Source organism: Cebidichthys violaceus, unplaced genomic scaffold (genome assembly GCF_023349555.1).
Source record: "Cebidichthys violaceus isolate CVI_PGR_0920_01 unplaced genomic scaffold, fCebVio1.0.p SCAF_2, whole genome shotgun sequence".
Taxonomy (NCBI): domain Eukaryota; kingdom Metazoa; phylum Chordata; class Actinopteri; order Perciformes; family Stichaeidae; genus Cebidichthys; species Cebidichthys violaceus.
Genome location: NW_027176372.1, coordinates 17620783 through 17646743, shown reverse-complemented (window position 1 = coordinate 17646743; position 25961 = coordinate 17620783).

Below are 25961 nucleotides of genomic sequence, written 5' to 3'. Positions count from 1 at the left end.
TGTTCATACAGAGTCCTTACATATCATGCTGATCCATTATTTGGTCTTGGCAAGCTACACTCTCTGAGCAACTGTGTGCAGTTATACATTATTTGAGTTGACACAGATCGCCCCTATCGAAGATTGTCCTGAGGGAAGTAACTTCGTCAGTAACTTTTCCGTGAAAGTCTGACCTACTGGACATTTGTGATACCTCTTAACCTTGTATGTCTCTAAAAACTACAACAGAGGACACACTGGAAGAAGAGTTAAGGGCACATAGATGCAGTGTGTTTGGTTTAGTTTACAGAGAGTGCACAGAGAACACACAAGTAAAAACAAAACAGAAACTAAACTATTTGATTTCTACCGTGAATTGAATTATTTTACTTACTAAATTATAAATGTGTTTTTGGCACATGGATTTAATGTATTACTAAACTAAACTGTTATGGCCTGTAGTCGCACCATCTAATCACAAAGGTGTCACTGATACTGCATCAAACAACAGACGCAGTAATGCTTGGGGAATTAAGCTTTACACTGCAGAGTGCTGAGATTTGAATATAAAAAGTCAGTTGAAAACCATTTGCAGTTCTCCACCTGTTCAAGAGTATTAATCTCTTTCAACACAGCCTTCAACGATTTGACAATAACTCAACTAATTTCCTTCCTCGACTGCTAAAAACGAAAAGGAATTAACCTGTTGGGCACACACCCCTGACCAGAGCTAATGGGGCTTTCTTTGTAAAAATATTCCATGGAACTCATGACTATAGTGTGAGGCTGAATAGTAGATGGCAGATGAAAAAGTCTATGAAGTTTTAACTTGAGTACTATTTTCAGATGCTTGTACTAAACAAGATATGAAGCAGGGTAAATGCGGCATCCTCAACCCCCTCTGTTTGATCTATAACAACTCTGCACAGGGGCGAAGAGCATGCTTGGTTCTCTTTAAAAGCCCTACCTGCATAAATAATAATCATTTAGAAGGAAGTGGGGCCAACTGGTCTGAAATCATTACAAACCTTAGGGCAGCAGCGTTTTGGTGTTGGTATTACTAAAGTCTTGTTAAATAAAGCACGTTAAAGACTCAAGGACAAGAAAAGTAGTAAGTCGACAAAACTGCTTAGCACAAGACTTCATTCAGTTCACCCAAATTATGCAAACACACACACGCACACACACAAAGTATAATACAGAACTTCCCTTGGTATCTATGCTTTCAGTTCTTGTATCATTTGATCAGCTGTTAAGATATGCGTCACAGAGACTACTGCTGTCACCCCGATATCATTTGGGTGAATGAACTTTGTTCATGTTGCTCAAAGCGATGAAAACTCAGATTTGGAAAATTCAACATCAATGTGTTTTTCCAGAAACAATGTCTCAGTTACTCGGAATGATCAACAGACCACCATTTTATGGGGAACTATTTTATACTAAACATAAAAGTTGTCATGGCCACAGCTGTTCCAGCCGCTCTTATATTTTCTGTCCTCACTCCTCTTTTCATGCTGTTTCGGATTTCCCTTTGTCTTGCTTGGCAATTACTCTACTGTTCACCAGGCACATTCTGTGTGTGTGTGTGTGTGTGTGTGTGTGTGTGTGTGTGAGACCCCCCATATCTTCATACTTGTTGCTCATTCTTATTAGTTGGGTTGGTTTTAGAAAATAGAATAAAAATAAAAATACACTTTCAGATTTTGATCTTGAATGATCCGATATTGATTAATAAAATCCTAAGATCAATCTTTTAATACAGGGCTCACTAATATGCTGTTCTATCCGGACCTGGACCTTTAACTGAAGGATAATTGAGAATTATTACATTTTGACAGATCGCTTCTATTTTAACCGGCGCAGCTTTTCTAGCCTTTACAGCACTCGTTCACCAGTCATGGAAACACCCGACCAATTACATGCATCGCAAATCCCATCACGTTATGCTACTCAGCCAATCAAATATGTGTATTCCAATAAGCATCGCAACTCCAGTGAAATATATACACACACACACACACACACACACACACACACACACACACACACACACACACACACACACACGGGAGAGAGACGGGGCGATACAGTTGGAGAAGTACATGAGTCAGAGTAGTTATTTCACATGAGAACAAGACCAGAGCCTTTAAACAAGAATGGACTCGTTTATGGTCATTCTTCCCATTGACAGTATGTCTTATGTTAAGAGACGATTATAAAAAGTGCCAATGTGAAGCGCCACTACGAGACAAAGCACAAATCTTTTGAGCAAATGTACCCACTCAAGAGCCCAATATGATCAGAATCCTAATACATTAATTCACTGCCCAACAATGATGTTAACAGAGAGGAGAATAGAGCTGAAACAAGTGGTAACCACAGATAAAATTCCTGCACACAAATGTTTTCTCTTTAGAAGATAAAAAGAATATGGATATTGTGGTATTTTTGATTGACGTCACTTCACTGAATGAACTGAATTTAAAACTTCAGAGCAAGGTCAATTCAGTTAAATTAGTTTTTCTGAAATAAAGTACTTTATTTCAAGATAAACATTTTTCAAAAGCTTTCTGGCATGTAATTTATTCTTAAATGCAGCCCTTATATCACTTGAAACGAGAGAAGAACATTTATTATTAAAGTAATATACTATTTATAATTCATCCGGTTCAATTTGAAATCTGACAACAAATATTGTTGAGGTATTCAATTGAACTTTCCTCATTATGTTTGACAGTCAGTTGTTGACTACATAGACATTGACACAACTGCTAAGCTACTTCCATATTCTGTATATGGGACTAAATCATAGTGCAAGTTAGACATTACTGTGATGTTCCAGACCTTTGCAGAACTGGACCTCACTGAATTTTAATTGAACACCCCTGTTTTAATATATGCCTTTTCCCTTGCATGAACTAGCGAACCTCAATTGAATCAACACATGCTGGGAGCTGCTCCCCTGAAGGCACCACCAAGCAGCAGGCGCCAGTTCATTTCAGAAAAAAGTGTGTGTGTGACACTGTACATTTAATAACACGAGACAACTTTACGGCCTACTTATTCTCCGCTTCGATCGCTAACTCACTCACTCACTGCAGCCGCACATTACGCTGCTCTTATCCAATGACGGAATATGTAAACATGTGGATTGGATTTAAACCCGATCTTGGCAATTTTCACAACGTAGTACTGCGAGCATCAAAGTCGGGACACGGGCGTAAAGTGTGTTCTTAATGTAAACATTCATATTTTTAATAAAGCACCAGGTTAGAGGGTTCCATGTACAATTTACTGCATTAATTCTCTGAGAATCTCTTTCATATCCAGACAATATTTGTATTGGAACTGAATCTAATCAGGACCTTGTCAATTGGAATAGAATTGATTCGGGAAATCAGTGGCGTTACCCAGCGCTTCTTATCAGTGTTGATCTGCTGCCTGCCTTTAAAGCTGCTCCTAATCTCCAATTGGTGTGTGTGTGTGTGTGTGTGTGTGTGTGTGTGTGTGTGTGTGTGTGTGTGTGTGTGTGTGAAAATGTAGAGGCAGTTTGTGTCTTTTGCCAGATTGCCTGTGAGCGTGCTGTTTTAGTGTTCAAGCTATTTCTATTTTCATGAAACATTCCAGTTACTTGCCTTCCTGTTCTAATAACGCATTGCTGCTGTCACACCTTCCTGCTAATCCTCTGACTTGTTTCCTGCCGGCTTGCTGCCGACTGTGATCCTGAACATGGACCATGTTAATTGCCTATAAAGAAATCTTTTGTGTCAGTGTGGGCACTTCGGTACACTGACCTGTTACAAAAACAGCAACAAATTATCACAATGTGGTAACACAGAGCGCAATGGATGAGCAAGCGGTAGAAAGCAGAAAATAACAAAACAGCATACTAAAAGTATTGCAGACCAGCCTTAGTCAAAGCCACAGGTGAATACCATTCTTTTCATGCAAAATGCTGCAAAGTGATGAATGATAACTGGGGGAGGTATGGATGTGTCTACTTAACGCATGTATAAATAAAATATAGACTACATTAGTTCAGCAGACAAACTACACAACAAACACAGAGAGAGAAAGAAAGACAAAGCACTTGAAGGAGCGTGCTTGGTGTCAATGCAACAAAAGAAAACAGCGTATTCACTCCTACAAAATGCATCTCAACTCAATGCCAACTGGTGATGGCGCACCAGTATAAAGGAAAAAACTAAAAATCTTTGACTCAGCGCACCAGTAGAAAACAGCTAATTCACTGCTTCAAAATAAGCAAACGCGCACCTACACACAATGAGCATCTGGTGATGCAGGATTTAAAAAAACTTTGTGTCAGCAGAAAACAACTTGTTAGCTCTTATAAAATGTGCACCAATAGCCACACACAATGAGCACTTGCTGACGGCACACCAGGATAAGACAGAAATATTAATGTCAGCACACAGTAGCCTAACTTCAGACAAAAAGTAAATTAAAGAATAAAAAAATACATAGATAAATTACATATTATGCCTGTACCAAATGTGATTTCTTTTTTTTTTATTCAAAAAATTTAATTTTTGACTAAAACTTGAATATCTGTTGTAATATGTTATGATCACCCGAATCAAATGGGACAAATTAGATTTTGTGATATTGTGGTTGTTTAAATGTAATTTATGGCGCAGCTAGATTGTGATTTAATCATTCGAAAGTCAAAGCTATGATTGAACAACTCTGGACAAAGACGTCAATGACTATGTCATAAAAGTCCTCCTCGTTGGGTGTATTCCTCAGTTTCACAAGTCTCTCATTCTCAATGGCAACATGAGCCAAGGATGAAGGCCTCTTCTGTCCCATTTTGATTAGGTCGTATGTCTTCATGTGCCTAAACACTGAAAAGGTCTTCTCCACAGATGCGGTGGTAGAAGGTATAATAAAGGTCAGCTTCAAAAGTTTTCTTGCCTCAGGGACAGTCTCCTGCAGATCATTGTCTGTCAAAAATGTAAGCAGAATAATAGGCGTCATTCCTTGGATGGTTTGTGAACAGTTTAAACCCACCAAATCTTACAAATAGTTTTGGCCACAAAAGAAGAAAAAACAACTTATTAAAACTTGCATTTTAGACGATACTTCTATAATGTTACATGCCAGGGGATAACACTGTTGGAACAATCCCCCCCCCCCAAAATACCCTTCGATAGGGAATTTGTTTCTCAGTCCAGATAAGCATAAATGACCCTGGATCATTATTGAACCACAACATTGCTTGAATAAAATATTTTTGAAAAGAGGGCATTTTACAACCTAGAAGCATGAAAAGACTATTTAAAAAAAATAAAGTAGTCCTTTCAGACATTCTGAGTGTAACAAATCAAGCTTTTGTGGCAGGTGACCCCGGACATTTGAAGCGTCTTTCACGGCATGCTCCCGACACCCTGGGCAGGGCGCACTTGACTACGATCTGGCCTAATCGCTGTGTTCAGGGGAATAGAGCAGCTAACAGCTCAGCTGCTGATCCCGAGGACAGACAAGATGGACCTCTGAAACATGACGCATCATTAACAACATGAATAAAACGCCACAAAGTAAGTAATAATCAGCCCGTGGCCTACTTGTCTGTATGTTTAACAATTTTATGGAATATTCATTCCACAAACATTTCTGATTTGTCAGCTGTTTACTTTAAACATGAAGGCCTTTGCACGTAAGCTGTTGAATGTACGCATCGAGTTATAAATATAGTTATTCTATCAGTTTTTCACAAATGGAGAGCGATGTATCTTCCCTTTATTTGTGATTTTGTTGAACTGTTTTGATATTTACAAATGATATATAGTTTAAATTAGAGGCACAGATGCATATTTACATCTGCACTTATACATCGAGTTTTAAGCTACATGAGTCACGTTACATTTTGATTTCACTTGCTTCCTGTATTAAAGGATTTTGAGTGAAACAAGTTGATGTACAAATGATGATATACGAGTTGTAAAGTGGGCACAGATACAGATTTACGGATACAAATCACTCTGCATTTATTTGTGCACTGTGTTTCACAAGTTACATAACTTGACATTTGTTATGTTATTATTATCTATAACACCATAGACAACCATGCACACCTGAAGCGCCACAATATGCAAACAAGGGCTGAAAGCAAACAAAATGCCTGTAGATAACAAAAAAAGTTACATTTCTGCATGTCAGAGGACTATGTTAGCACCCTATGTCTATGAGGGGTGCTGCTGATAACTGAAATGATGATGGGATGGGACAAGTTAGCTGTTAGCGAGACGTTAGCCATGCATGAGTTAGCAAGTTACTCCAGTTTGCTAAGGCACTTGCAAACATAAAATTGCCTAAAACTGCCATTTGGACAAAATGCTTGCTGCACAGGTGCAGTGAGGCATACTGAATGTCAGGATTCAACAGTTTTCCCATTACTCCTGCTGACGTTTCAAGTCTTATTTCCTGCATCCTCCGTTTTTTTCAATCCTGCAGCCTATAAAAAAAAGGTTTTGGGTTATTTACCATGTTGGTAGTGCATCCCAACACACAGCAGCTTTTATGCATTTTGATTGCTAGCAGACTGAAGTGATAAGGAGGTAACCATACCTTCACTCACTCACAGTTCCCGTGTTTTGCTCACTTCTGCTGGGTAAGATCCTGCAGGTGAGGTGTCAGTTTACCATTAGCAACAAACCCTATAACCACCGCCGAGCCGAAGGCAATATTTCAAATCTTACTATAGCGACGCCATGACCCGCCCTAACCTGCCGTACTAGCCAATGAAAAGCAGAGTAGTGCGCCATACAGCAGAATTCATAACTTCGCAGCGATAGAGAGTGGATGTCAAGTGACATGAGGCAGGGTAGATTTAAGCATCATTGTAGATCCTTCAACCGAAGATGCTTTCTGAACTTACTATTCATGCACTATCATGTAATTTATTATTTATTCTTACCTTTGGTGAAAGTAATTCATGGATTGCATAGTTTCTATGATATTGTTCCGAGCAGATTCACAGGTTACCTGTTGCAATCTATTACATGCTTGACGTGTTTGCTTTCATTACGGTGTGTGCATAGTCCAGTAGGGGGCTTCATAAATCATTATTATATAGATAATGATACCATGAACAATTGCCCCCACTGCACATAAATAGAAAAAAATATATTATTTTGAAAATAATGATTTGATTGATAGTTCCATCATTGCACATAGAGTTAAAACATTAAAAAGTAATAACTTATATAATACCACCTCTGCACATAAATGAAGTAAAAAATATTATAAAATGTATCAATTTAATGTTGCGACAAACTATCGTTTGCACCCTGGCCGCACATTACAACTGTATGTTAAACCCTGTTAATGCCCTTATTCATTGAAATTAAGTTCTAATGATTTGAAATTTCCTGCAGTTGAATGACTCCATGTCATAAATAATTACCCTTTCCGACCCCAGCACAAGCAGTGTTAACGATCTCTTGACTTAAATTTTAGGCCAGTGACCTAGGTGTAATTTTTCATTCAGAGTTGTCTTTTGATGCTCGGGTCAAGTGTTGCTTTGTCCAACTGAGACAAGTTAGAGAAGATCAGGTCATTCTTTTCATCTGCAGATCTAGAAAAGGTCATGCTTTATTCTCCTCCAGATTTGACTACCGCAATGTTATTTATTCTGGTATCAGCAGGCAAAACACAAGGATAATGCAAACTTAGTATCTTCTTTTAAATCGCTTCATAAATTTCACTCAAAACCTTTTCTTAACTGCAGGTACTTCTTCTATCTTGTTTTCCCATCTAGTGTTTTGGATGTTATTTGCTTCTACCTGTACTGATTTCATACTTTCTTCATTCATCCTTCCTACTCTTACTCATTCCACATTCTGAACAGAACTGAACAAGAGTTGGTTGGTTTTCATGCTCGCATTCATATAATACAATACAATATTTTGTGTTTGAATCTTGTCATCTCAGGCTGAACCTATTTACGATTAGTTGTGTAGATGTATGGAATTCCTGAAAGTGAAGAGCATTTTCATGATGGGATTAGAGGTAATTGAGTCATTTGTGCCTGCTTATATTTTATTCCCTCCCTTTAAGTTTAGACCGGAGTAAGATTTGAATTTTGGAATCAGCTGAACCAACAAGTAAGATGAGCTTGGAGCCCTTCCTGTTGATGCCACACCACATTACTCCCACTCTGACGGTGGATTATCCCAAACTTTGTTGCGGACCATGAAAGCCACTCAATCTTGTTATCGCTTATGCACTAACATCTACTTAACAAAAGACTTCCCAAAGCCTTTGCTATGGTTCGATCTTAATAGTCTTAGCAGCATTAGACTGAGAGCAGACACAAAAGGAAGATCACTCTTCCTTCCCCCACAATTAAAAAGAGATTTGGGGCATGACACAAATCCACTGTATGTTTACAACATGGGAGGCATGCTGAACAGAGGAACTTCATATCAAAGTAATAATGACATGCAACTGTGTCTTAACACAGCCATAGATATAAGAGATGAGGAAGCATCCCAAGGGCATAGAAATATCAGCGACAAGCTGAAGTGACCAACACAAGATTTGTTATGTCTGTAGATGTGTCCATTTGTAATGTGAAATGACCGCTTGCCTTAATTCGAGCTGTGGTTTGTTGTTTGATGTCATCCGACATGTCTTCAATTCGTCTACTTAGAGTGTCATTTGATTGATCCAACACGTCCATGTCCATGGCTGCAGGTAAGTAAGACACTTTTGTGATGTCCTCGGGTCTTGAAGTTGTCTTCGAAAGTACTCAACAGGTTTATCTTTGAGAGAAGGGTGTTTTGCTTCCAAATGCTGCTTCAGTTCTGACGGCTTCATGCTTTCTTGTGCCAGAACCTCTCTGCACAAAACACACTGAGGTTTTTGCCCTCTTTTGTCCTCAATGTAAGAAAATCCATATCTCATGTAGTCGGTGTGTCGCACTTGCGTTTCGCTCAATCAGCATATGAAAACAAACTTTGTGGGTGTTCTTCTATACTGTGAAATAGGTGTCTATTAGCATTACAAGGCATTAACGCAAAATACTGTTAAGGGGTGTGAATAACTCCGCAGCATAAAAAATCCCCTTCACAATAAAAGCACATGATTGTTGTTTTTTTTTCCCAGGCAAAGTCCTGTGACTGAAAACTGGTCTGGGTCGCGACGCACCAGTTGAGAATCACTGTTCTGGAGAATCATAAGTCGTCTCCTTTCCCTCCTAGTGTCAGAAGTGTTCACAGATAATCACAGATATATCTTTTTAACTGTGGGAGCTAAAAGGCAATTAGTACCTTACTGAAAAAGTAATGTAAGTTTTGCCTTGCTTTTTCAGCAAATAAATCAGAGCGATAAAGAGTCCAGAAGGTTTCAGGGGGATAGGATTTTGATGACTACCTCCCTATTTGTGCACACACACATTAGAGAACAGAAAGGCTTGTATTTGAAAATCCATTTAAAAGTCATCAATGGGATATTTTTCCTTGAAAGGTTTCAGAGGTGCACCTGTTTTGTCAAGCACACACTTAGCTAGGGGATGCATCAAAAGGACAGTGTCAGTCTGCTATACAAGGACAGTCATTTTAGTGTACCTCTCTGTGCCGTCCGGGAGAATTAAGGTTTCTTTGACAGCTTTCAAGTAGCTGTAGCCCCCTCTGTCTCTCAATTTAATCAATACAAATTCACAGGTGCTGCTCTTTATAATGTAAACCAGCATTACAACAGAGGGAAACATGAAAGGGTGAGACCTCTTCACATTTAATTAAAGATAATTTTGATCATGTATTGAACAAATCTCTCAGTTTGAGTGTCACACGGCATAAATCCCAGGGCAATTTCTACATTTCAAAACGATTCATTTTACATAAATGCTATTTCAATCAGGAGAGACAAGTGAATGAAGTGAAGATCATTTTTCACTATAACAGATTCTAACTTTATGATAATGAAGTCTTTGGCGTTTAGACTCTACAGGGAGATTTTGTAATGGAGGGGCGTCTGCTCTGAGCAACAAGACAAATCCCTCATGGAGACCAGGGACTGGTGGTGGTGGTGGCTGGTGGTTCTGCTGACACTGGACGGTGATGGGGAGATGGAGGGGCGCTCGATATACTAGAGTGAACGTATTAAAGGCAGAAAGAAAATCTTATTTAAAAAAAGAGACAGCAGCAAGATGATAGGACAACAATGTAGGCGTGGCGCTGTGCTATTCGATAGATGTGACCAGCTGATGAGAACAGCTGATGTCTCAATTGACAGCTGCAGACAACTACAACGAATACATTATGAGTGAGCATGAGAGGACTGAATGGCAGGATGTATGAGAAATAAACCACAGGTCTAAGCATGCAAAAGTACATAACGTCATATGAACGGTTTAAAGGGGAAGACGGTACTTTTGTTTTAGTCAGCCTTTGTTGCAACAACAATGCAGCACAAAAACAAAAACTGCATAAATGACATGAACAAACTCTTGTGTTTTTCAAAAGCAATATTATTATATGTACATAAATAGTTTATTGTTTATATTGTGTAAACAGAAGATTACATTGTGCTGCACTTCATATTTTCTTTGAATAGTGTGTGTGTGTGTGTGTGTGTGTGTGTGTGTGTGTGTGTGTGTGTGAGTACTCTACTAAAGTACCCCGAGTGAAAATGAATTGACACATTAGTGCCGGGTCTCTTTAACGATTTGTCAAAGGAAATTAGAGCGACTGCTCTTTATGATGGTGCTGCATAGGAAAGGAACTGGGGGAGAATAATTCTGTCTCAATTCATTTTAAGCTGAAGGCAGGTCAGGGTTGAATGGCACCATTTGGCTTTCGAAACTAATGCCCATGCATATCTTGATTGCCTGAACAAAAGCGCAGGGTGGCCTTTATGGGTCCTGCAGGATGGGTGCGGGGAGGGCTAAGCCTGTAATGCTCATTGCTGGAGATGATCACTGACAGCTATAACCTTAAGGCACTATTACCACCAGCAGCAACCATCATTTGGTTATTACATTCAACAATGTAGTCTAATGGGTAGGCAATTGCTGACATCTTTGTTTCCTCATACTGAATACTGCAAGCTATACTGCTTCTTGCGGAGACTTATGGATTTTATATGTTGCTGGGATGAAAAAAAAAATCCTAAATGTTGTTGCATAATATTTGACTAAGCAATTACCTGGCTAAAAACACGGTGAAGATATTGTCTAATGGTTTAGAGCATAAACATTCTATATTAAGCAAGAAGATTCTCAAGTGTTTTAAAAGCAACCTGGGTTCTTGTTCTTTCTGCTTCAGCACATTTTAGTTGGAAGATGAGCCGTTTCTAAGAGGACCAATGCAGTCCACGATTAGAGTCACCCTTCACATGGTACAGAACAGGGTGGTATTGACTGCTTCCACTTCAGTGGAGTCAGTCGAGATTGACACACAATGAAAGCGCAGCGGGGGAGGGGAAATAAGGAGAAAAGTGTGCATGCTTTCTGTGGGCTTTACAAGCATCTGATTTATTTACCATTAACTATAGTTTAAAAAAAAAAAGTCCACCATCATTGTAACTATAGTTTAAAATGGAGCCTGCATGCTTTAACCCAGCTCACTGACTTCTGTGGAGAAGCACACTGACATTTCTATCTACTTGCTAATCAGGATTGACCCACCAAGGTGCACTGGTACTGCTTTTATAAGTGGCCATTTTATTCTCAAAACCAGCATCCACAGAATCTGCACCTCAACGGGCCTCTCCCATTTTCCCCACGAGACTTTGGACAACAAGGGAAAGTCACGCTAACAAGACCCACCATCTCTTACTACCTCTAAAACAGGACGATGCAGTTGGGACTACACTTTACCCCATTAGGGTACTAGGAGCACACCACACCAAGGAGAACCTACTGTCTTAGAGTGGTACATTCTAAAGGTGGCCAGCAGTTGCTATGAATCATGTTGACTAGCAATGAGGTGGAGGCCAACTATTTTTGCTGATCTTATCAGTAAGATTGTACAGTTCTGTCAACCACAGGCCACTTTGAAGCACCAAATCCTTCCTTGTGCAATAGACAAAGCAGGTTCAGCTGACCACACATACTGTGCTGTATAAGAAATGAGTTATCTTCTGCTCAGGGGAAGGTATTACCTGCTTACCTGCAAGCCAGGCTGACATAGATACATTGAGCAGGGTCATGTTGCTGCTGGCAATAGCTGCGAGGGGGTAGGTTTTATTCAGCTATTATACCACCTCTGCTCCACTACGGGGGAAGCAGAATATCTACTGACCAGCTAACTGTAATAGGGTCAGCATACACCAACACGTCTACATCCACATAACCAACACCACAGTGGAATGTCTCGGATTTGCTTGACAGTCCATTGAAGTCACAAGACTGCAAAGTCTCCTGCCAGACTTATTTGACCAACTGCCAAAACCCGGTCATGAAAGGAGCATGAAACAAAAACGATTTTGAAGTCTGTCTGAAACATGGGGCCAATTTCGGGCAGAGATCAATGTGCCGGCATGGCTTCTGCTGTTCCAGGGATATTAACTGGGAAGCCTTTTTCCAGGGACAGTGGGGTAAACTGTGAAATCTTCATATGGTACAGGAGCTTGCTGTCATCATCTTCTGGACAGACAGCTGGATGTTACCAGCAAGCACCCCCTGTGGAGAAGCAGGGAACTTTGTGTCATCATCGTTATGCCATAAGATCTTTCCACTGCGGCAGCTGATGGATTTACAGAAACACTCTGCAGTCAGGCAGGCTCTACAGACAAAGCTATGGAGCCTGTTGGAGGGTGAAGCCTGCGTGAAAGAGGGCTGCAATAACCGTCTATGTGATTAAACAAGCAATGTATCGTACATGGGGGCTCAGTGATAATTACATCAGAATCAAGGCTGACCATATTGTACGACGGCATATTAGGGCAATTGTAATTATAAAAAAACTTAATTACGAAGCTATGGGAGTGGGGTAATTTTCAGAGACAAAAATCCACGATTTAAGTTGTAAATTTACAAGAAAAACCTCAAATTTGCGAGATTATATTCGATACTTTATGAAAAAAATAAAATAATACTGGAGCGCAAAACCGTGGTAAAGCCAGCCCTCTGAATTCTGTTTCTCTTAAAGTAGTGTTATTATGGTAAGGTTGACAAACAACGTCTACCTTTGACTACACAGCACCACAGCTAACAATAAAAACCTGACTCCAAACACACATAGTTACACTGAAACAAAGTGGTTCCTTGACAAAACCCTTCCACTATTTGGCATTGCCATGGTTTTGCACTTTTTTTCTCAGGATGTTACCCCCTCCCTCGGCTCCGTAATTATTCTAATGTTTTTTTTTTACCGGCAATGGCCCTAATATGCTGTCGTAATAATCGCTCTTATATGTAAAGTCGTAACTTTACACTTATCGGAATTCTGTAATTACCAAGTACATAAAATGTTGTGGGCAAAATAGTTAAATCATCAATATAAAAAACTTAAGACAGATTGAATCCTTAAAAGAACTCCACCTCATTTGTCATGAATGTTTTATCACTATCAGGGAACTGACCTGCTGTCTCAAATTACTGCAGGTGATACAGTCTGAGGTGTAATTAAAAAACAATTAGGAAAATGTGGCAAGCTAAGATCACCTTCACCTCCCCTCAACTAAACGAGGTCATTAAGCATTCTGGATATGACTTTTAGGCAATAACCAGGTGTGTGGAGGCAGAAACCATCACAGTCCATCAAAGTGCCACAAATGCATGTGTGTGAGAATTTTTATTTCAATGTGTGGACTGCCTAATGTTTAAAAAAATAAATACCTGTAACCCTTTAGCAATCTGGATACTGCTGAAAGATTATTGTACGCCACAGCTAGTCATGAGAGACTAATTAATTAATTATTGATGATCAATTCATCGACTAATGGAAAATTAATCTGCAAATATTTTGATGATCTGTTTATCGTTTCAGTTAAGTTTTATGCAAAAATGTGACACATTTAATGAGTCTTTACAATGTGAGGATTTGCTGCTCTTCTCGGTTTTACATCATTGGAAATGGAATAACTTTTTATTTACATTTTTTCTGCTGGTCGGACAACACAAGACATCTGAAGACATCACTTTGGACTCTGAGAAACAGTAATTCAAAATTTGATAACATTTGATAAACCAAACCATTGGTCGTTTAATTTTGAAAATAATTCTCAAATTAGTCGAATGTTGGAAATCAGCGTTGGTCACAGTTGATAATCCTCATAACAACATACAGGGCGCTTCTGCTTCCTATCACCGCTTTTGTTCATTTGATGGTTTTAATTTTTTCTCTCACGTTTCTGTAATATCCATAAATTCATATCAGTAACAGGTTGTTATTTCAGCACTTGTTTACCCCTTGCTGGTCAGCTTTTGGTCATGTCATGGACAATTTCAATGAGCCACTCAAGGTTAATAATGATTTTATTTTGGACAGAGATCAATTCATATAATTTTAGGCTAAACGTCGCTGGCATCCAGGTAAAACAGCAAAACAGATTATTTCTGTCAAGTGATTCACACAAATTATAAATTACAAATTTCACGGTACATATTATAACATAACCACTAATTATCAAAAAGTGAAACCCTGATACCTACCAGGCGCTGTGTTTTAATACAATATGCTTTTTTTGCATAACTCCAGACAACAGCTAAAAATATAAAGGCACATTCATATTACTAGTCAATCCCATGCGTTGCTTGAAGGCGTTTTAAAACATCTTTGGAGACTTTCTGTTGAAACCAGCTTCCTTATTGCCCTCCTTGAAATGAAGAGTAAAGGTTTTATGACTCCTCTTTTGTCTGTTCTTTTTGTCGCTGTCTTCATTCCCTCAAGCTCCAGTAAGGTCCATAATTTCACTGTTGTACCACGCAGCCTTCTCTGTTTACTGGCAGTTCTTTTTAAATTAAAAGTCACAATCTGGCTGTCAAGCAATTGTTTCTGCCTAGTGGCAATAAAGTCATCAACTATTTTAAGTGAAGATGCACTCTCTTCCCCGTCGGTGCTCTGTACGATTAAATGGCAATTGTCTGCCAATATCACTTTGCATTAATTAGATTGTAGTCTGAGTTTGGTGGAACACAACATACATCCCCAAACATATCCAGGCACAAATTGGCTCCTGTGTTTGTGTCCGCCATTCTCAATACACTTCCTGCACTTTCCAGTGCAGTTTTTCACTGTCACACTAACTGCCTACTGGCTTTCTGTAATATTATACTGCACTGTCTTGTTCGATTCTGGGTGGGCTTACAGATCACAACTTTTGTCAGTGATGTGTTCATGCCCTTTAAGCCCCTATCCATCCACGCAGTGTGACCTGCAGTATACTGACATGACAGTGACATGGCTGGTGTTTCACAGCAGGGGGGTAAGAGGCCTACAGGGAAGTCATAATATCACTCTACTTTTAAAGTCAAAGTTATTGTGATGCTATTACACATGGCTTAAATGTTATCTGCTCTTACAGTAATTCACTGTAGTAATGATAATATTGTAGTCAAACCTTTACCCAGTTAGGTTTGTGAATACTTACATACTGTGTATACAAGCCAGACCTTTAATTTCTGCCACACATGACAATACTACTGCAATACATCAACTCATGTAGCATATTATTCAGTAACTGAAAGCATAAACTTTCACATGAACTTATTGGTCTTAAAAGTAAACCGTATGTATCTGATGTGAAGAATACTTTTCAAAAGGTAATTATGCTGTTGGTGTTGGAAGATGATATAACGAGGAAACTGCTTTATCAAACAGCATACTGCTCTGAATAACAAAACTTCATAGGTCTTCAAAAATTCTTTACTAGTTTGGTGCATGAACTCAAGCAGTAAAATCAGTACGAGCAAAGCACTTCTACACTTGTTACCATGGAAACCATGCAAACAGAGAATTGCTGAGGAAGTGAGTGGGAACAAGCGAAAGCCTTGTGTTATCTCATCTTCCTTTTCATAGCAACCTGTATCAATGTAAAAGGCTGCACACAAAAAAAAAGACACTATAAGCTGCGTCTCAAGGTTACAGAGCATCTGACTGATGTCATGGCTTTTCTACGGGGTTGGTGAGACATGTCAACCGTGTGGGATGTACAATGACAGTTCCAAGACACGAACACAGTGTGAAACAACAGATTGTAATTATGAAGTTATAAGGTCCACAGAATTACAAGAAGACACAAGCCCTTACACCATGTGCTGCAGCCTATAGAAACTCATTTTGTTATTACCAAACAAATAGAACCAATGTATTTTTCATTGTTTAATTGTCTTTCAAGATAAATAAATGCTCCAAAATAAAATAGGCGTGTTTTTTTGATAACTGTGACCTAAAAGCATTACCCTGTAATTGAGTATGTCTGTATCAGATACCATATTTTGCTGTGTGTGCTTTTAATTCCCTCGAAATGTACCCCAGACTTAACATATTAATGTACAAATTGGGTTATCCTTCTTTCAAGGTCTCCAGCCTTAAATTAATATGACATCTTTGGCAAGCAAACCGGAATGGCTTTTAAAAGAATTTAATAAAAAGCATCACTGATGAAATTAGCTAATGCCCATTGACATTTTCTCCTGAGCATTACAAGAATAACTGGATCCAGTGATCATATTTCCCTTGGTTTCTGATGCTACCGTCTGATAGATTTTAATTTAATTTGTAAGTGAAAAGTTAGTCTTAAGGTCAGGTGTGGCACCGAGGTTTATTCTGAGGCAAGCAATAATGGAACTATACTGCATTTAAAAAGCCAAGACAAGGATTACTCGTCTTCTCTGCCAGCGTTAATCTCTCACTAGCTTTGTTTTTCTTTTCTAGTGCTGAAATATTGAAAGCAATTTAGTATTTAGTCAGGTGATTGTCCAACTCAGACTGTAAGCTTTCAAAAGAGAGTCTGTCTGATATGATAATACGGTACAATCTGATCTCCAATATTGTATTCATTGCTTTTCGCAACCAGCAATTACAAACATAGGTTCCCTGCCATCATTTGTGTCTGAATACGCTTTTAATCTTACATTCTCGATTCACTAGACAATAACTAGTGCAAATCATTTTCCTTGTTCCATATCACATGTCAGCTATAATGATGGAGGCCCACACAGAAGATTCCAGCAGACAAAAAAGCAGTAGCCGTACGTCTTGGTAAACCCATGAGAGCAGCAGCCTGTGAAACAAAGCAGCTTTCACTTTTATGTCCTTTCTTTCTCTCTGTGGTTGTTGGTAAAGTTGTGAGTAAATTTGCCATTAAAATGGTGGCAAGAACAATAGTTTTTTGAGCTTCTCAATCCATTTGAAGAATTCTTTCTGGAGTATAATGGCTGGCTTTTTATATGCCATGCTGTTGCTCAAGGATGGATGAAAGTGTTGCGTTTTTATAACATTATTTATATATTTCCTTTAAAAAAAATGTTTTTGCGTTATTTATACATAACAAACTTGATGTATTCTACAGCTTGTTTACACTTCAAAGACACTAGTGTGACTATGTGACTATCATTGTGATTAAACTGGATACAATCATGATAATGACGGAGCTGAAAGCGATACATTTAGAGATGCCTGCCCGCTTTACGTATATTTGATGAAATAGCATCCATGGCCTGTAATGATACACCTCTGATGTCAGTGTCGCTTTGTTTTTAACGGCATGCCCAAACTTTTTCTGACAGGTAACACAGTATTGTTCAGAGTCAAATGACACATTATCTCAATATAATACTACTTTACAACATCTTATTTTTGGTCTCACTAATAGTCCTATACTGACATTGTTAAAAAAGTAAGTATGTCGTTTCAAACACAGAGAGGAAAATCAACACTTTTTTTTCTAAAAAAGGAGACCTTATTAAAACACACTTCAGCTGTATGGTTAGCTGACTTTGAGCCATCGAATCAAAGATTTTGACAACTCCCCTCCAAACCTGATTCTACAGTCACTGCCTCACTGAGAGTCCAATTAGTAAGAAGAAAAGAGTCCGACATCCCACAGTCTAAAACAAGCATTATAAAATATAGAATTATAATGCACGTTCAGCTCTTTCAAATAGTTTTGTTCTTAATTTTTCCAAAAAGAAATTGGTATCTTAGCTGCAGACTCCAGGATGTTTGTGGCTATTACGCAGCAATGATGCTGCATGTATGGAGCAGTGGCATTCACTGTGGCAATAGATTAAGATGAGAGGAGGAGTGGTAATTGATCTGAAACAAAAATGCTAAGTGCTGTTAAAATATGTCTGGAAGGAGAAAAAAGAAAATCAATGAGAGTCAGCTGCCAGTCTGTCGGTGAACTGAGACAGGAACGTTTGCCTTGGTTTCACTGACTTGTATTGGACTTCATTATTAATGACAAATATGCAAATATTAAATTAACACGGTATCTTTTTGGACAGTATTCCTGGCATATCATTTCTAGTTTACCAGCTTTTGGCAGCTGAGCCAAAAATAATTTCAAGACACTGTAGCTTGGCAAGTTCCTCCACTGCCATTATCATTGACCTCAGCCATCTCTTGTCTAATGTATACATTGGGGATGTCTGAGCAAGGTGAACCGTTCTCTAGCATTTATGTATTTATATTGTGAGTGCTCAGCTGACAGATTTACTGAAAGCACAATAGCAGCAACAGCACATCCACATTACGAGAAATTTGTGAAAAGAACAGAACTCTTATCTGATAACATATGAAACTAAATAGTATCGTAGAAAGTAGAGAAGCACTGAAGTCAAACAAGCTCTACAAATAATTATCTTTTTGACCTTATGAAGGTGGCACAACAATGATATGGAAAAAGGCTCAAATTCCTTGGTTCAGACATCAGCTTTCTTGCTATCTGTGTTTTATTGTTGAGGATGTGGGTTTCTTCCCATGCAGCTCAGGTGCACCCCAAGTTGTCCATATGTGTCAGTCGATGTATACGTCCTGTGATGGACTGGCAACCTGTTCGGTATATGTCAGGGATGTATCCTTACCTTCTGCCCTGTGCGTGCTCAGAGCCAAACTCAACCCCTTCAGCAGCCAGACTCTGAATTAGAATGAGCCTGTAAAGGAAATGAAGGAATATATGCAATGTTGAGGTGTGTTTCAGTGCTCAAACTAAGAGTGTGAAGTAACCCACTGCTGCTTATGCTGAAATTCACACTTTGTTTATTTCCTCTCTCTTTTCCGCCCATCAGGTTATGGATGGACACTATCCAATTGGGCTTTTCTTACAAGTGTTTGTAGAAGAAAAAAAATGCTACATTCAACATACAAAATAGCAACTACGGAGGTATCCTGTAAAAACAAACACCCATGCATACATGTCTAAATAAGTTTAAGGTTCTTGATTCTTTGTTGCAAGTGTTACTGACTGTGCATACGAGCCATTAGAGTAACACAAATCAGCATTAAATAGATTAGCTTCCAGTAAATCTTGAACTCTGTCTGGCTCTTCTGTTGCACAAGTCACAGAAACCAAGGTACCCTCATAGCTGTTATAATTGCTCATGTGAGCACATGCTCACCCGGACAGACAGTTAATGTGGCGTTATTATCGCAGCAGTATAAATAAGTGGTGAAGTGGCTTGGAGTTCACAGTGAGGTAAGAGCTGTATTTCTACTTATGATGACCCAAAGAAAAGCAGTCACACAAACACTGACAGTCATTTTGAGTTAAGAGAAACATCTGAAGAGTCAATTTGTCCAAATGTAATTATATTCCCGAAGAGCAGGATGTAGTCAAAATACCACCATGAGTCTAAGGGCGGAGGTCTTAGTGGATGGATATCTGTGCAGTATTTTTTTTTAGATATTACAGACTGCTGGTTTTTAGAGTGAGACTAATAGTTATAAATTAAAGAAACATAAAAAATAGAGGTAAAAGAACTGTGCCAATGTCTCCGCCTAAATTAAATGAACTTCAGATGCTCTGATTAAAAATGGATAATCCCCAAACTTTGGTTTGATAATCCAATTAAAACCGCTTGCAATTATGCTCAAGGGTAATTGGCCCTTTCTTGTTCAACATTAAGCATGGACTTACAGTACATGTTTCAGCGCACTTTGCCTGAGCAATTTCCTAAAACAGCACTTAACACTGAATATAAGTGAAAAGGCAAGGGAATCAATTCTTTTGTTCGCAAAACAAAAACTCAAAAGTCAGCAAATTACAGAGAAAACTGTGGACCTGATAAATAAAGTGGATTGGGATACTGACAGATTACATATCATTTGAAGTGCACATTCGAGCTTGGTGTTCAACAGCAGGAGAGATGATCGAGCAAAAGTCTGGAAATCTGTTCTTAAGGGCTGCCTCTCCTTTAAAGACTTAGTACAAATAGTCTCTGTCATTTAGGGTCCATTCATTTAGAGGAGTAAAAACTGATGTTTTCCCTGAAGGATTGCTTGTTTATAAGAACAAGAGGCTGTGCAGATACAATTTAAAAGCATTTGAATTGCTCGTCTACTCTAGCTATGATATGTGAATATTTATGACTGCTGGTCCGCTATCAAATCTGGGAAGAATCTACAGAATATAATGTGTTAAAGTTCATGGGTCATGGTTGTGAAAGAGTTGTAAAATAGTGTAAAATATGTTACCAGCATTGGGGCCAATTCACCAACCGTTCTGAGGAAGAAATGTCTTTCTAAAGCCCGCTTATTCAGATCTCGGTAAGATTCTGACATTCACCAATGTTTTGTTATTTGGGATTTGTTCTTAGGAAAGAACAGAATCTACTCAGGAGCACACTAACGCACGTTTGAGTGCTGGCATGTTTGTGCCTAGATGAATCAAAAAGCTTGGGACGGAATCATTCCTATACAAATGCTGTTTCAATAATTCACTTCTAGTAATCAAGAAGTCTGCTTACATTGTTCATTTGGGGGCTTTTCATACACTAACCACATACGTAAAAGTAATGATTTATCTTTTTGTATATTAGGCAACGATAGGCTGTACTTTTCAGGCCTGGCACTCGCACACAACTTCAATTTACGAGGAGAATGGGATTCCTCATTATAAAAAAACAAATACAAACAATTCTGTGGTTTCTGAACACACCGTGAAGCTGACATAGACTTTTCTTAAGAACATATTTAAGAAAAAAACATAGGAATATATCGGTGAATAAGGCCCACTGTACTGCTGTAATGATGTAATATTGTTCAGCTTATGTGCACTAATAGAGAAAGAAAAGTAGCCAGTGCCACACTAAGTAGGACGCCAGCAAAGATGTGACAGGCCTCATAGTCAGAGGGATTTTTGGACTCCTATCTCTTTTTGTTGTTTATGCAGGTCAGTTTCTACTTATTATTTATTGTGTGTTTGTGGGGGTTTTTTGTATTCTTTTTTTAGATATTTCAACTCCCTTGCAAAATGCAGATGGCAGGAAAACCGTAACCAGTCCTCAGCATTACAGAATTTGAGGTCATCTTTCATTGCGCTCATATTGCCCTGGTTTCTAAGGAAAGCAGATGCCTTCAGAATCTGTAGCAAGACGCCAGGTGTGAAGGTAGTGGTAGATTCCAGAAGATAAATTAAAAGAAAAATATCACAAACAGAAATGACAGCAAAAACAAGAAAAAGGCCTCTGGGCAAATATCTGTTTTACACAGTCTGAGCCTCTGGGCCGCTCCTGGCAAGATACTCACCAAATGACAGCATTTGGTTGGTTATTTCATGGCTTCGAGGCCATTTGCCTTCATGTGACAAGTTATGTATCCTTCTCCACACTCTCAAGAATTGACTGGCTTTATTTTATTTATTTTTAACTGAAATCAGCAGGGGATTAAATGGCATTCTGGCAGAACTGTTTTGCAGTTTGTACTTTTAATGCATTTACCTTATTTTCTGTTTTTTCTGTTGGCTTCAGGTCAGCTAAGAGTCAACAACAGATATAACCTTTTATTCTGAGTCCTAAGGTCATAGTACTGCTCATAGTCAAAATGTCCAACCACAAGGATCACATGTACTGTATGTGCCAATCAAAAGAAGAGACAAGAGACTCAAACGTTCCATCTGGTAAAAGCCAGTTTCCCTTTGAAAAATCCATCCACTTGAGACCTCTTTTTGATCACCAATCGCTCAAAGTGTGGAGCAGATGCCTGTATTAGACCAGCAGATAAAACATCACATTGCATATTTTAATCATTTCTTCAAACATTACAAAATCCAACACAGCTTACGTATTCACATACGGTGCCATGAAGAACCACAAAAGATGCATCAGGCTGCATGCACAAATGGCCAAACACTTGACGACTCCATAGAAAGCCAATAGCGACTCTTAAATGGGACACTGTGGGAAGCAACGGTGACCATCCACCAGCAAAAAATTGAATCGGCGAGGCATTGTTCCTCAGAGAAACTCTTTCTGCCTTTGTGCTTCTGTCTTTCTGGGGACAAACATTAGATTTTATGACCTGGCAAAGGTTCCGCAAATACCTCCCCTCCAGTGACTCACTTACACCCATGCTGTCTGCAATAAACAGGACAAACAACATCCTGCAGCATGGAAGTATTTGCAACAGCATAGTGTGAGCGTTGTGGTAATTGGCCATACTCATAAAAAGTATGTACATCTAGATAGCGTAGCTAGGATTTAGCACTCTGTTTTGTTTACTAGCTCCTGCAAACAAATTTCTGCATTCTTACAGAAGATTCTACTTAACAAATATGAATGGAAACTTCTGATGCCAATACTCGCCAAGTACACATTAAATGCTGATTTAAATGCATACAAGTCTTAAGAACCTGACTCATCAGTAGAAGGGTCATTGCTGATGAGCGGCAGCAGAGTCAAGTGATGAGCGAGCTCAATCAGCCCATTCATTGCTACACTATTGTATCTGTATATAGCCCGCTGTAGCTGGATAGAGAATCCAGTCAGATGCTACTCAGCATCTGACACCGCGCTCCAGTCTTGCAGTGTAGATGATGCGCCCTCTCTTATTTGACGCACTCTTCAGATTTCTATCCTCCTTCATGTAAATTATATTCATAAAGCTGAGACACACGCATGAGCGCCCCAGACTGGCTTTTGCACATCTGTATGTAAACCAGCAGGGAAAGGGCTCGGATGTGTAGATCAGCCAGACGCACTGTAGCCATTGTCACAGCTGTAGGCTGAGTCCCTGAGGGAGCTCTCCACCAGCCACCCTGTAAAAAAGTGCCAGAGCACATCTGGGACCCAGCAGGTGCTCTGCAGTCCCATGATAGATTGTCCTTTGCTGCTAAACCTTTGGACTGGTGTCCTTGTGCATCCCTGTGATGTGTGCAAAAGAATTTGTAGATGCCAATAATGTGGCAGCAAACGTATTATTGAAGGAGGAAAATACATCTTTGGCGCTGATGATAGAGATGTGATGGTGTTGACAGGCTCGTCCTGAAGGCCAAATATCAGTCTTTTAACAAGTGCATTTTATCACAATGTTTTTTTTTGTGTGTGTGTGTGTGTGTGTGTGTATGTGTGTGTTTTTCTTCTTCTTTTTTCTTACAATCAAATAATCAACTGTGGCATGTTGTCCCCTGCCATCCATCTATGCAAATTATAATACTGTTGTGTCAGGAGTTTTTGGCCTTTAAGGACAAACTGTAAACATTGTTTACATTTTTATTGGAGTGTGGAAAGGACAAAACAAGGATAGCCAAATGTCATCCTGTCTCATCATTATTCTGTGCTGCCATGTGCCAATATCATCAGAGATAAGCAAGAGCAGCGTAATTGCAAAGATAACTTTCATTTAAGCAAGCCCTAATACTTGTCTGTGGTTCTTAATTGTATATGTTCTCTGCAGAGTGTCGCTGACCTTCGCATCCCCTATTGTTTATCAGTGAAACCATCAAAATTATAACTGAGTATCTGAGAGGAGCACTGTGATAAATGATTGATTAAGGAGTCAAAGCGTCTAATTGCTTTCTATAAATATAAGAAAAGAAGAAAAAAAAAAATGTGGGTGATGTGCAAGATGTGCTGCGTGAACATTGCAATTCATTGCAACAAATTCCCTTGTGTCAAAGTGTTTATTTCTTGCTTAAAATTAAACCATGACGCTGTTTCTTACAGGTTGATTTTAAAGTATGTAAGGAACTGTAAGGCCTATTAAAGCCTATTAAAGGCTGTTAGAAAATACATAAAATGAAAATCATGAATGGATCAAATAGCAGAGCGTTGTATACAATTGCAATCATCAGACTGTGTGATTTATGAAAATGTAGACTAATGTACAGCCAGAGCCGCCAGCTTGCTGCATTTACATTAAGTATTTATTTAAAAGGAAAACAACTTTGCTGCTGCCTAGAGACAGACCAGTCCCGAGTCCAGCAGGGTTCTTGTGATCCCCTCATCAGTTCATGCATGTGTTGTCTCTGTTATCAAATTAATATTATTATATAAGCTCTCATTTGGCATTGGGAAATTCTCATAAACAAAACAACAACAACGAGGAAAAAGTACTTGATGCATAAAGGAGACGGCGCCTCTCTGGCAGATGAGTGTTTAATCAGGAAAGAGAAAACAAGTAAACAACAATGCAGATGTTTGAGTTAAATAATTCAAACGTCTTTGGCATCAGTGCTTTTGTTGAAATCATGCAAAGATCTCCCATGGGGAGCCTTGGGCTTGACACTGATGGCAATGGGGCAAAGCAGCATTTACCACAATGGCACTAAAGAGAGACAGAATAGGTAAAGCAGCTCAAATATTCTTCCCTTAGTGATCGCTGGTTGCCAGAGGAGCCTGTGAACACATGCTTGGGCGTTCATGGGATAATAACTGAAAGGTGGAGACCCAGTGAAAAATGGAAATCAGAATATGATTTGTGATTTTGCACTAAATGCTTTATAGCGTCATAAAAGAGGAAGCAGCTGCACCTAAACCAGGTCCAGATCCCACACAGTTCTCCCAACACCATTAATTAAGAGTAAAATGTCTACAGATAGTCATCAAACTGCAACCCACTATCCATGCCAGAGAACCAATTACAGTTTGGGTCATATTGTAAAATATAGATAGAGCAATGGTGAAGAATACTACAATACACAGTCATTTTGTTTGAATGGAGAAAAATTAAATGGTTTGGGATTGTGATTGAGTTTAAAAAAAGTCTCCTAACAAATAGTATATCCTTTTCTTGTGACTTTTCTGAACATGCTGCACATTTAAATTGTCCTGGTTATCTAAAAAGCATTAAATTGTGGCTTGTTCTTCTAAAATGATCCCCCACCCCCCACCCCTCTTTAGAGGGACATGCATGTATATGCCATTTAGAATTAGCATCACAGGTTTACACAAGTGGGTCAGTTACAGGCTTGGCCGTCCCACTTTGAGGCAGAGCAAGGTGTTGTGAAAAATGATTTTACATTGAGAGCAGACCCACGTTTGAAAATAGCTAATTGGATTTTGATTTGAGCTCTTCCACCTCCAGGTCTGAGAAAAACGCAGTGTATGTTTGTGCATCTGGATCCTCTCCCCTTCAACTTGTCTGGGCTTTGATTTCTCGACATTATTCCCTTGCTGCTTTTTTGCTTCAGTGCTCTGTGCACTGTGTTGTCTCCCATCTTCTTGTATCCGTCGCCTATCTCATCCCACATGTGCTTCCAGGCAACGCAAGGCTCACAGCCTGCTTTCCATAAAGATAACATTGCTGAGTTAAACAGATGGGGTATAAATGTTCTCTCAGTGATAAGTATTGGCTTAGATACACCAAGCGATAGAAAAGATTGTTCATAGTATCTTGAATCTTCAACAAAAAATATGAAATCTTGAGTACAGTTGGCTGTCAGAACGTGTGCAGAATGCATGTTCGACATGTTTCATGTAAGCATTTTCATCATGCATGCATGCCTACATTCCTAACAGGGGAACACTCACACTCCCTTTGACGTGTTTTTGTCATGTGTGTGTCTCTTCTAAAGCTAATAGCCATATTATATATATACTGTATATATAGTTTTACTGTGCATCTGTGGAG